The 12781-nt window shown below is 30.1% G+C and overlaps 1 long non-coding RNA gene across 1 annotated transcript; it reads left to right on the top strand.

The window, feature by feature from the left end:
• Positions 1-10700: 10700 nt before the first annotated feature.
• LOC148764669 (uncharacterized) lies at positions 10701-12444 on the top strand. Its single transcript, XR_016024407.1, has 3 exons — positions 10701-10797; positions 11427-11506; positions 12374-12444. It is a non-coding gene; the product is annotated as an uncharacterized LOC148764669 (long non-coding RNA).
• The last annotated feature ends 337 nt before the right edge of the window (positions 12445-12781 follow it).

The raw sequence follows: 12781 nt of genomic DNA, 5'->3' as shown, positions 1-12781 counted from the left end.
TAGTCATTCATGACTTGAAAAGCATCATTGCTCGCTTTAAAAATGTTTACAATCTCACTATTGATTTTAAGTTGAATTTTTTTACATTTTTTATTTAAACGGATTGTAATTAAGTGTTTACTCGGGAAATGTGAGGTTAAAACCCTCTATTGGTAGGAAAAGTCTTTTTATAGTCAACCATGCCTTCGAAAGCCTCATTACTCGCTTTAAATAGGTTTATAATCTCATTATTGATTTTAAGTTGAATTTTTTTACATTTTTTGTTCAAACAGATTATAATTAATTTTTACTCGGGAAACGTGAGGTTAAAACCCTCCGTTGATAGGAAAAGTCCAATTATAATCATTCATGACTTGAAAAGCTTCATTGCTCCCTGTAAAAATGTTTATAATCTCATTATTGATTTTAAGTTGAACTTTTTTACATATTTTGTTTAAACGGATTATAATTAAGTGTTTACTCGAGAAACGTGAGGTTAAAACCCTCTGTTGGCAGGAAAAGTCCATTTATAGTCACCCATGCCTTCGGAAGCCTCATTACTCGCTTTACATAGGTTTATAATCTCATTATTGATTTTAAGTTAAATTTTTTTGCATTTTTTGTTAAAAAAGATTATAATTGAGTGTTTACTCGAAAAACATGAGGTTAAAACCCCCCGTTGATAGCAAAAGTCCATTTATAGTCATTCATGACTTGAAAAGCTTCATTACTCGCTTTAAAATGTTTATAATCACATTATTGATTTTAAGTTAAATTTTTTTACATTTTTTGTTTAAACGAATTATAATTAAGTATTTACTCGGGAAACATGGGGTGAAAACCCTCTGTTGGTAGGAAAAGCCCATTTATAGTCACCCGTTTCTTCGAAAGGCTCATTGCTCGCTTTAAATAGGTTTATAATCTCATTATTGATTTTAAGTTCAATTTTTTTACATTTTTTTTAAACAGATTATAATTGAGTGTTTACTCAGGAAACGTGAGGATAAAACCCCCCGTTGATAGGAAAAGTCCATTTATAGTCATTCATGACTTGAAAAGCTTCATTACTCGCTTTAAAAATGTTTATAATCTCATTATTGATTTTAAGTTGAATTTCTTTACATTTTTTGTTTAAACGGATTATAATTAAGTGTTTACTCGGGAAACGTGAGGTTAAAACCCTCTGTTGATTGGAGAAGTCCATTTATAGTCACCCATTTCATCGAAAGCCTCATTACTCGCTTTCAAAAGGTTTATAATCTCATTATTTATTTTAAGTTAAATTTTTTTACATTTTTTGTTAAAGAAGAATATAATTGAGTGTTTACTAGGGGAACGTGAGGTTAAAACCCCCCGTTGATAGGAAAAGTCCATTTATAGTCATTCATGACTTGGAAAAGCATCATTGCTCGCTTTAAAAATGTTTGCAATCTGACTATTGATTTTAAGTTGAATTTTTTTACATTTTTTATTTAAACGGATTGTAATTAAGTGTTTACTCGGGAAATGTGAGGTTAAAACCCTCTATTGGTAGGAAAAGTCTTTTTATAGTCAACCATGCCTTCGAAAGCCTCATTACTCGCTTTAAATAGGTTTATAATCTCATTATTGATTTTAAGTTAAATTTTTTTACATTTTTTGTTCAAACAGATTATAATTAAGTGTTTACTCGGGAAACGTGAGGTTAAAACCCTCCGTTGATAGGAAAAGTCCAATTATGGTCATTCATGACTTGAAAAGCTTCATTACTCCCTGTAAAAATGTTTACAATCTCATTATTGATTTTAAGTTGAACTTTTTTACATATTTTGTTTAAACGGATTATAATTAAGTGTTTTCTCGGGAAACGTGAGGTTAAAACCCTTTATTGGTAGGAAAAGTCCACTTATAGTCACCCGTGCCTTCGAAAGCCTCATTACTCTCTTTAAATAGGTTTATAATCTCATTATTGATTTTAAGTTGAATTTTTTAACATTTTTTGTTTAAACGGAATATAATTGAATATTTACCTCGAGAAACGTGAGGTTAGAACCCTCTGTTAATTGGAAAAGTCCATTTATAATCATTCATGACTTGAAAAGCTTCATTACTCGCTTTAAAAATGTTTATAATCTCATTATTGATTTTAAGTTGAATTTTTTTACATTTTTTGTTTAAACGGATTATAATTAAGTGTTTACTCGGGAAACGTGAGGTTAAAACCCTCTGTTGAGAGGAAAAGTCCATTTATAGTCACCCATGCCTTCGAAAGCCTCATTACTCGCTTTAAATAGGTTTATAATCTCATTATTGATTTTAAGTTAAATTGTTTTGCATTTTTTTTTAAAAAAAGATTATGATTGAGTGTTTACTCGGAAAATGTGAGGTTAAAACCCCCCGTTAATAGGAAAAGTCCATTTATAGTCATTCATGACTTGAAAAGCTTCATTACTCGCTTTAAAATGTTTATAATCTCATTATTGATTTTAAGTTGAATTTTTTTACATTTTTTGTTTAAACGAATTAGAATTAAGTGTTTACTCGGGAAACGTGAGGTTAAAACCCTTTGTTGGTAGGAAAAGTCCGTTTATAGTCACCCATACCTTCGAAAGCCTCATTACTCGCTTTAAATAGGTTTATAATCTCATTATTGATTTTAAGTTGAATTTTTTTACATTTTTTGTTTAAACAGATTATAATTGAGTGTTTACTCAGGAAACGTGAGGTTAAAACCCCCCGTTGATAAGAAAAGTCCATTTATAGTCATTCATGACTTGAAAAGCTTCATTACTCGCTTTAAAAAGGTTTATAATCTCATTATTGATTGTAAGTTGAATTTTTTTACATTTTTTATTTAAACGGATTATAATTAAGTGTTTACTCGGGAAACGTGAGGTTAAAACCCTCTGTTGATAGGAAAAGTCTATTTATAGTCACCCATTTCATCGAAAGCCTCATTACTCGCTTTAAAAAAGTTTATAATCTCATTATTTATTTTAAGTTAAATTTTTTTACATTTTTTGTTAAAGAAGAATATAATTGAGTGTTTACTAGGGAACGTGAGGTTAAAACCCCCCGTTGATAGGAAAAGTCTATTTATAGTCATTCATGACTTGAAAAGCATCATTGCTCGCTTTAAAAATGTTTATAATCTCACTATTGATTTTAAGTTGAATTTTTTTACGTTTTTTGTTTAAACGGATTGTAATTAAGTGTTTACTCGGGAAATGTGAGGTTAAAACCCTCTATTGGTAGGAAAAGTCTTTTTATAGTCAACCATGCCTTCGAAAGCCTCATTACTCGCTTTAAATAGGTTTATAATCTCATTATTGATTTTAAGTTGAATTGTTTTACATTGTTTGTTCAAACATATTATAATTAAGTGTTTACTCGAGAAACGTGAGGTTAAAACCCTCCGTTGATAGGAAAAGTCCAATTATAGTCATTCTTGACTTGAAAAGCTTCATCACTCCCTGTAAAAATGTTTATAATCTCATTATTGATTTGAAGTTGAATTTTTTTACTTTTTTTGTTTAAACGGATTATAATTAAGTGTTTACCCAGGAAACGTGAGGTTAAAACCCTCCGTTGATAGGAAAAGTCCAATTATAGTCATTCATGACTTGAAAAGCTTCATTACTCCCTGTAAAAATGTTTATAATCTCATTATTGATTTTAAGTTGAACTTTTTTACATTTTTTGTTTAAACGGATTATAATTAAGTGTTTACTCGAGAAACGTGAGGTTAAAACCCTCTGTTGGCAGGAAAAGTCCATTTATAGTCACCCATACCTTCGGAAGCCTCATTACTCGCTTTAAATAGGTTTATAATCTCATTATTGATTTTAAGTTAAATTTTTTTGCATTTTTTGTTAAAAAAGATTGTAATTGAGTGTTTACTCGAAAAATGTGAGGTTAAAAACCCCCGTTGATAGCAAAAGTCCATTTATAGTCATTCATGACTTGAAAAGCTTCATTACTCGCTTTAAAATGTTTATAATCACATTATTGATTTTAAGTTAAATTTTTTTACATTTTTTGTTTAAACGAATTATAATTAAGTATTTACTCGGGAAACGTGAGGTTAAAACCCTCTGTTGGTAGGAAAAGCCCATTTATAGTCACCCGTTTCTTCGAAAGGCTCATTACTCGCTTTAAATAGGTTTATAATCACATTATTGATTTTAAGTTAAATTTTTTTACATTTTTTGTTTAAACGAATTATAATTAAGTATTTACTCGGGAAACATGAGGTTAAAACCCTCTGTTGGTAGGAAAAGCCCATTTATAGTCACCCGTTTCTTCGAAAGGCTCATTGCTCGCTTTCAATAGGTTTATAATCTCATTATTGATTTTAAGTTCAATTTTTTTACATTTTTTTTAAACAGATTATAATTGAGTGTTTACCCAGGAAACGTGAGGTTAAAACCCCCCGTTGATAGGAAAAGTCCATTTATAGTCATTCATGACTTGAAAAGCTTCATTACTCGCTTTAAAAATGTTTATAATCTCATTATTGATTTTAAGTTGAATTTCTTTACATTTTTTGTTTAAACGGATTATAATTAAGTGTTTACTCGGGAAACGTGAGGTTAAAACCCTCTGTTGATTGGAGAAGTCCATTTATAGTCACCCATTTCTTCGAAAGCCTCATTACACGCTTTCAAAAGGTTTATAATCTCATTATTTATTTTAAGTTAAATTTTTTTACATTTTTTGTTAAAGAAGAATATAATTGAGTGTTTACTAGGGGAACGTGAGGTTAAAACCCCCCGTTGATAGGAAAAGTCCATTTATAGTCATTCATGACTTGGAAAAGCATCATTGCTTGCTTTAAAAATGTTTGCAATCTGACTATTGATTTTAAGTTGAATTTTTTTACATTTTTTATTTAAACGGATTGTAATTAAGTGTTTACTCGGGAAATGTGAGGTTAAAACCCTCTATTGGTAGGAAAAGTCTTTTTATAGTCAACCATGCCTTCGAAAGCCTCATTACTCGCTTTAAATAGATTTATAATCTCATTATTGATTTTAAGTTGAAGTTTTTTACATTTTTTGTTCAAACAGATTATAATTAAGTGTTTACTCGGGAAAGGTGAGGTTAAAACCCTCCGTTGATAGGAAAAGTCCAATTATAGTCATTCATGACTTGAAAAGCTTCATTACTCCCTGTAAAAATGTTTACAATCTCATTATTGATTTTAAGTTGAACTTTTTTACATATTTTGTTTAAACGGATTATAATTAAGTGTTTACTCGGGAAACGTGAGGTTAAAACCCTTTATTGGTAGGAAAAGTCCACTTATAGTCACCCGTGCCTTCGAAAGCCTCATTACTCTCTTTAAATAGGTTTATAATCTCATTATTGATTTTAAGTTGAATTTTTTAACATTTTTTGTTTAAACGGAATATAATTGAATATTTACCTCGAGAAACGTGACGTTAGAACCCTCTGTTAATAGGAAAAGTCCATTTATAGTCATTCATGACTTGAAAAGCTTCATTACTCGCTTTAAAAATGTTTATAATCTCATTATTGATTTTAAGTTGAATTTTTTTATATTTTTTGTTTAAACGGATTATACTTAAGTGTTTACTCGGGAAACGTGAAGTTAAAACACCTTGCTGGTAGGAAAAGTCCATTTATAGTCACCCATGCCGTCGAAAGCCTCATTACTCGCTTTAAATAGGTTTATAATCTCATTATTGATTTTAAGTTAAATTTTTTTACATTTTTTGTTTAAACAGATTATAATTAACTGTTTACTCGGGAAACGTGAGGTTAAAAGCCCCCGTTGATAGGAAAAGTCCATTTATAGTCATTCATGACTTGAAAAGCTTCATTACTCGCTTTAAAAATGTTTATAATCTCATTATTGATTTTAAGTTGAATTTTTGTACATTTTTTGTTTAAACGGATTATAATTAAGTGTTTAAACAAGAAACGTGAGGTTTATAATCTCATTATTGATTTTAAGTTAAATTTTTTTACCTTTTTCATTAAAGAATATTATAATTGAGTGTTTACTCGGAAAACGTGAGGTTAAAACCCCCCGTTGATAGCAAAAGTCCATTTATAGTCATTCATAACTTGAAAAGCTTCATTACTCGCTTTAAAAATGTTTATAATCTCATTATTGATTTTAAGTTGAATTTTTTTACGTTTTTTGTTTAAACGGATTATAATTAAGTGTTTACCTGGGAAACGTGAGGTTAAAACCCTCTGTTGATAGGAAAAGTCGATTTATAGTCACCCATTTCTTCGAAAGCCTCATTACTCGCTTTAAAAAGGTTTATAATCTAATTATTTATTTTAAGTTAAATTTTTTTACATTTTTTGTTAAACAAGAATATAATTGTGTGTTTACTAGGGGAAGGTGAGGTTAAAACCCCCCGTTGATAGGAAAAGTCCATTTATAGTCATTCATGACTTGAAAAGCATCATTGCTCGCTTTAAAAATGTTTATAATCTCACTATTGATTTTAAGTTGAATTTTTTTTCATTTTTTATTTAAACGGATTGTAATTAAGTGTTTACTCGGGAAATGTGAGGTTAAAACCCTCTATTGGTAGGAATAGTCTTTTTATAGTCAACCATGCCTTCGAAAGCCTCATTACTCGCTTTAAATAGGTTTATAATCTCATTATTGATTTTAAGTTGAATTTTTTTAACATTTTTTGTTCAAACAGATTATAATTAATTTTTACTCGGGAAACGCGAGGTTAAAACCCTCCGTTGATAGGAAAAGTCCAATTATAGTCATTCATGACTTGAAAAGCTTCATTACTCCCTGTAAAAATGTTTATAATCTCATTATTGATTTCAAGTTGAATTTTTTTACATTTTTTGTTTAAACGGATTATAATTAAGTGTTTACTCGGGAAACGTGAGTTTAAAACCCTTTATTGGTAGGAAAAGTCCACTTATAGTCACACGTGCCTTCGAAAGCCTTATTACACGTTTTAAATAGGTTTATAATCTCATTATTGATTTTAAGTTAAATTTTTTTGCCTTTTTCGTTAAAGAAGATTATAATTGAGTGTTTACTCGGAAAACGTGAGGTTAAAACCCCCCGTTGATAGCAAAAGTCCATTTATAGTCATTCATAACTTCAAAAGCTTCATTACTCGCTTTAAAAATGTTTATAATCTCATTATTGATTTTAAGTTGAATTTTTTTACATTTTTTGTTTAAACGGATTATAATTAAGTGTTTACTCGGGAAACGTGAGGTTAAAACCCTCTGTTGATAGGAAAAGTCCATTTATAGTCACCCATGCCTTCGAAAGCCTCATTACTCGCTTTAAATAGGTTTATAATCTCATTATTGATTTTAAGTTAAATTGTTTTGCATTTTTTGTTAAAAAAAGATTATGATTGAGTGTTTACTCGGAAAACGTGAGGTTAAAACCCCCCGTTAATAGGAAAAGTCCATTTATAGTCATTCATGACTTGAAAAGCTTCATTACTCGCTTTAAAATGTTTATAATCTCATTATTGATTTTAAGTTGAATTTTTTTACATTTTTTGTTTAAACGAATTAGAATTAAGTGTTTACTCGGGAAACGTGAGGTTAAAACCCTCTGTTGGTAGGAAAAGTCCGTTTATAGTCACCCATACCTTCGAAAGCCTCATTACTCGCTTTAAATAGGTTTATAATCTCATTATTGATTTTAAGTTGAATTTTTTTACATTTTTTGTTTAAACAGATTATAATTGAGTGTTTACTCAGGAAACGTGAGGTTAAAACCCCCCGTTGATAAGAAAAGTCCATTTATAGTCATTCATGACTTGAAAAGCTTCATTACTCGCTTTAAAAAGGTTTATAATCTCATTATTGATTGTAAGTTGAATTTTTTTACATTTTTTATTTAAACGGATTATAATTAAGTGTTTACTCGGGAAACGTGAGGTTAAAACCCTCTGTTGATAGGAAAAGTCCATTTATAGTCACCCATTTCATCGAAAGCCTCATTACTCGCTTTAAAAAAGTTTATAATCTCATTATTTATTTTAAGTTAAATTTTTTTACATTTTTTGTTAAAGAAGAATATAATTGAGTGTTTACTAGGGAACGTGAGGTTAAAACCCCCCGTTGATAGGAAAAGTCCATTTATAGTCATTCATGACTTGAAAAGCATCATTGCTCGCTTTAAAAATGTTTATAATCTCACTATTGATTTTAAGTTGAATTTTTTTACGTTTTTTGTTTAAACGGATTGTAATTAAGTGTTTACTCGGGAAATGTGAGGTTAAAACCCTCTATTGGTAGGAAAAGTCTTTTTATAGTCAACCATGCCTTCGAAAGCCTCATTACTCGCTTTAAATAGGTTTATAATCTCATTATTGATTTTATGTTGAATTGTTTTACATTGTTTGTTCAAACATATTATAATTAAGTGTTTACTCGAGAAACGTGGGGTTAAAACCCTCCGTTGATAGGAAAAGTCCAATTATAGTCATTCATGACTTGAAAAGCTTCATCACTCCCTGTAAAAATGTTTATAATCTCATTATTGATTTGAAGTTGAATTTTTTTACTTTTTTTGTTTAAACGGATTATAATTAAGTGTTTACCCGGGAAACGTGAGGTTAAAACCCTCCGTTGATAGGAAAAGTCCAATTATAGTCATTCATGACTTGAAAAGCTTCATTACTCCCTGTAAAAATGTTTATAATCTCATTATTGATTTTAAGTTGAACTTTTTTACATTTTTTGTTTAAACGGATTATAATTAAGTGTTTACTCGAGAAACGTGAGGTTAAAACCCTCTGTTGGCAGGAAAAGTCCATTTATAGTCACCCATACCTTCGGAAGCCTCATTACTCGCTTTAAATAGGTTTATAATCTCATTATTGATTTTAAGTTAAATTTTTTTGCATTTTTTGTTAAAAAAGATTGTAATTGAGTGTTTACTCGAAAAACGTGAGGTTAAAAACCCCGTTGATAGCAAAAGTCCATTTATAGTCATTCATGACTGGAAAAGCTTCATTACTCGCTTTAAAATGTTTATAATCACATTATTGATTTTAAGTTGAATTTTTTTACATTTTTTGTTTAAACGGATTGTAATTAAGTGTTTACTCGGGAAATGTGAGGTTAAAACCCTCTATTGGTAGGAAAAGTCTTTTTATAGTCAACTATGCCTTCGAAAGCCTCATTACTCGCTTTAAATTGGTTTATAATCTCATTATTGATTTTAAGTTGAATTGTTTTACATTGTTTGTTCAAACATATTATAATTAAGTGTTTACTCGGGGAAACGTGAGGGTAAAACCCTCTGTTGATAGGAAAAGTCCAATTATAGTCATTCTTGACTTGAAAAGCTTCATCACTCCTTGTAAAAATGTTTATAATCTCATTATTGATTTGAAGTTGAATTTTTGTACATTTTTTGTTTAAACGAATTATAATTAAGTGTTTACTCGAGAAACGTGAGGTTAAAACCCTCTGTTGGCAGGAAAAGTTCATTTATAGTCACCCATACCTTCGGAAGCCTCATTACTCGCTTTAAATAGGTTTATAATCTCATTATTGATTTTAAGTTAATTTTTTTTGCATTTTTTGTTAAGAAAGATTATAATTGAGTGTTTACTTGGAAAACGTGAGGTTAAAACCCCCCGTTGATAGCAAAAGTCCATTTATAGTCATTCATGACTTGAAAAGCTTCATTACTCGCTTTAAAATGTTTATAATCTCATTATTGATTTTGAAATACCCCATACTTTGATATGGTGATAAATAAAGTTGATCGAATACAAATTGAAGTCAATTAAAATGTTTAGAAGTGATAAAAGACAAAAAGAGTAGTTTAGGATAAAATATTCCGCAAGTGAGAAAATAATAATAAAATAATAATAATTTTATCGGAGGAGAATTTTTTAGATAAAAGGCGATTTGGAAGTCAAGTGAGGCATAATAAGGTATTTTGGGTACCAAGGAGATAAGATAAAATTTTTAGAATAAAATATTATTTTAATAATAAAATAATATTAAAATATTAATATTTAGCCGGATGTCGAAGTCAATCAAGAATAAGGATCATATAGTTGATCCAAGTGGAGGAGAAGATGACAAGCCCGACTCTATAAAAATGTTTATCATGACATACATGTGATGGATAGCATGTTTGCATGCTAGGAGAGTCCCGAAAAATTTACAAAAGTCGGTATTGTACCTAGGGGTACAATAAAGTTGATTTAAGCCTCGAACTAGATTAAATAGAGAGTTTATGATGAAATTAAGAATTTTAAAGTCCCAGAATGGTTTAATCTGGTGATTCGGAGTTCAAGGATCAATTTGGAGTCAAATCGAAATTTTCACTATCTAGGGGCAAAATGGTCATTTACCACCTGGGGACAAAATGAGAATTTTAGAAAAGATTTTTTTGGCCCCATTTGACTTATTGGAGTATAATTTGACTTATTGGAGTAAGATTTGAGGTTTAGAAGTGAAAAATTTTAATTTCGGTATAATTTGGAGTAAAAGGGTAAAATGGTAATTTTGCCACCCCAGGGGCAAAATTGTAATTTTCCACCACCAGGACATTTTTCCAGCACATGGTCTTTCTTTATTCTCATTTTGACCATTGACTAATTGTGTGGTGGAGATAAAAAGGATTAAAATTTTTAAAATTTAAAAAACGGGCCAATGACATGATGCCATGTGTCATACCTTTATTATTTTATTATTTCTTTATAAAAAGGCATAAAATCAGCCCATCTTCCACCCCATGGCCGGCCAAACCAGCAAGAAGAGAGAGAAAACAAAAACAAAACCCTAGAGAGAGAAAATCAAAGAAAAAGTGTGAATTTTCAAGGAAATTAAGTGAAAAAGGTGAGATTTTTCTATTAAGCTTGAGTTTTCTTATTCCCAAGCATTTCTCTTTATTTTCCATGATTAAATTACATGTTTTCATGATGAATTCAATTCTGAAAAAATGGGTTAGGAGAGAGAAAGTTGTTAGATTAATTTGATTTTAAGTTATGTTAGTGTTTTAAGTTAGTTTAGCATATTTAGGAACAAAACAACAAGAAAAGAATTTATTTTCCTCCATTACCATTATTGGCCGAATTTTCTAGGGGAATATTGGCTGATGATCTTGATGTTTATTTGAAGAATTATGATGAATAATGATGAATTATGAGCCTAGAAAAATAATGGAAATTTTTGGAGCAAGAATACGATTTTTACCCACTAGGGGTATTTTGTAATTTGCTACCGAGACTGATAAATTCAATCTCATTCACAGTCATGGAGGTAATTTAGTTATAATTGGAGTGTAGAAAGTGAGAAGAATTGATTTGGAGTTAAATTGGAGATAATAGGTCGAATTAGGTCAACACCGCATTTAAGCGGTTGTCGGATAAGTTGTATATCATATCATGCATATATACCGAGCCTGAATTGATTTTATAATGATCAAGTATTGATGTGGTGAATTCTGTATTGTACATTGTGGATAGGTGGTGAACAAAGTACACTGGTAAAAGTACAGAGATTGTGCTTGGAGACTGAGATTAGGAGTACATCGACTCCTAGAACTGTGAGTGAACTTATTATCGTCTTAATTATCTAGAGTAGTTTTATACAACTGTGTGATTTTATGAAAAATCAGTTTAAATGGTAAATTGCTATGTTTTAAGAGAAATTGTGATTTTATAAAATGATTTTATAAATTTTCTGAAAAATCGAATATTGGTTTTGAAAATAGAGTAATTGGAGACTGCTAGTTTGTGTTGCAAATTTATGGTTTTGAATTGAATGGCTTATGATAATAAATGAGCATGAATGGCTAAACTGATTTTGGTGTTAGAATTATTTATACTGTGTATTCAGCCTTGAGAGGCTAGGTTGCGATAAATTGCCATGTCATGATAGAATGAATTTTATTGATTGGTGGATTATATATTAATTATTTACTGCAGAGGGGGTTCCGTGGACCAGCCTATTAGAGGGGCACGGTAAACTCCATTATATTATTACCTAGAACGGAGAGGCGCGTAGGGTATCTTCTGGGGTATAGCTTAGGGTTCACTTCACGCCAAACCACCACGTGAAGGGGAACTCAGCCAACGCCAAGGAACGGCTGTATTTTTCTCAAACTAAAATATATTTTAAGTGTATACAAAATTTTAACAGCCTTGGCGGACTCGATTAGATGCCCTGCGCAAGGTATCACCGAGAATGAGTTTTGGCACGAGCCAAAATTTTAAGAAATTCATAAGCCAAGTTGATTTCTCGATTTTTATGGATTGATTTTATTTGGTTGAAATGAGTTGAAAGGTAATGAAATTACAATATGATGATTTTTTTAATTGTCTCCATTTACTCGACTTTAGATAGTTTAGATGGTATCTGTTTACTCACTGGGATTTTATAATCTCACCACCCTCATTTCCTCACATTTCAGGCTCAGGGAATTCCATAGTTAGCTGACTTTGACAAGGACTTTCATTTGGACTCGAATCGGTAAAAGCTGTAGGTTTCCAGCTTCCGATGCATTTTGGTTAGATGTGGGCTCACGTGTCACTGTAAAAGAAATTTTATGCTTTGGTTATTTGCTTTATAGTATATATGAATATAATTATCTTTTACGCTATAAGAATTATGTACCGATAGTTTTATGAAAATTATTTTGCAAGAAAATAGTTTATTTTATTGAATTTTTTTATTATATTCAAATTGTCAAATTTTCACTTCAAATGAACGTTTTAAATACTTAATTTTTTTAAATCATTAAATATATATTTTCGGCTTACCTACTACATTTTTAGCAAGTTTCGACGTTTTCAACAAAAATGACGAAAATGCCCCTGTG

This window comes from Theobroma cacao, chromosome 1 (genome assembly GCF_053813885.1).
Source record: "Theobroma cacao isolate CCN51 chromosome 1, ASM5381388v1, whole genome shotgun sequence".
In the NCBI taxonomy this organism is placed as follows: domain Eukaryota; kingdom Viridiplantae; phylum Streptophyta; class Magnoliopsida; order Malvales; family Malvaceae; genus Theobroma; species Theobroma cacao.
The sequence above is the reverse complement of the archived record's forward strand: the minus strand, read 5'-3'. Positions and strand labels throughout refer to the sequence as shown.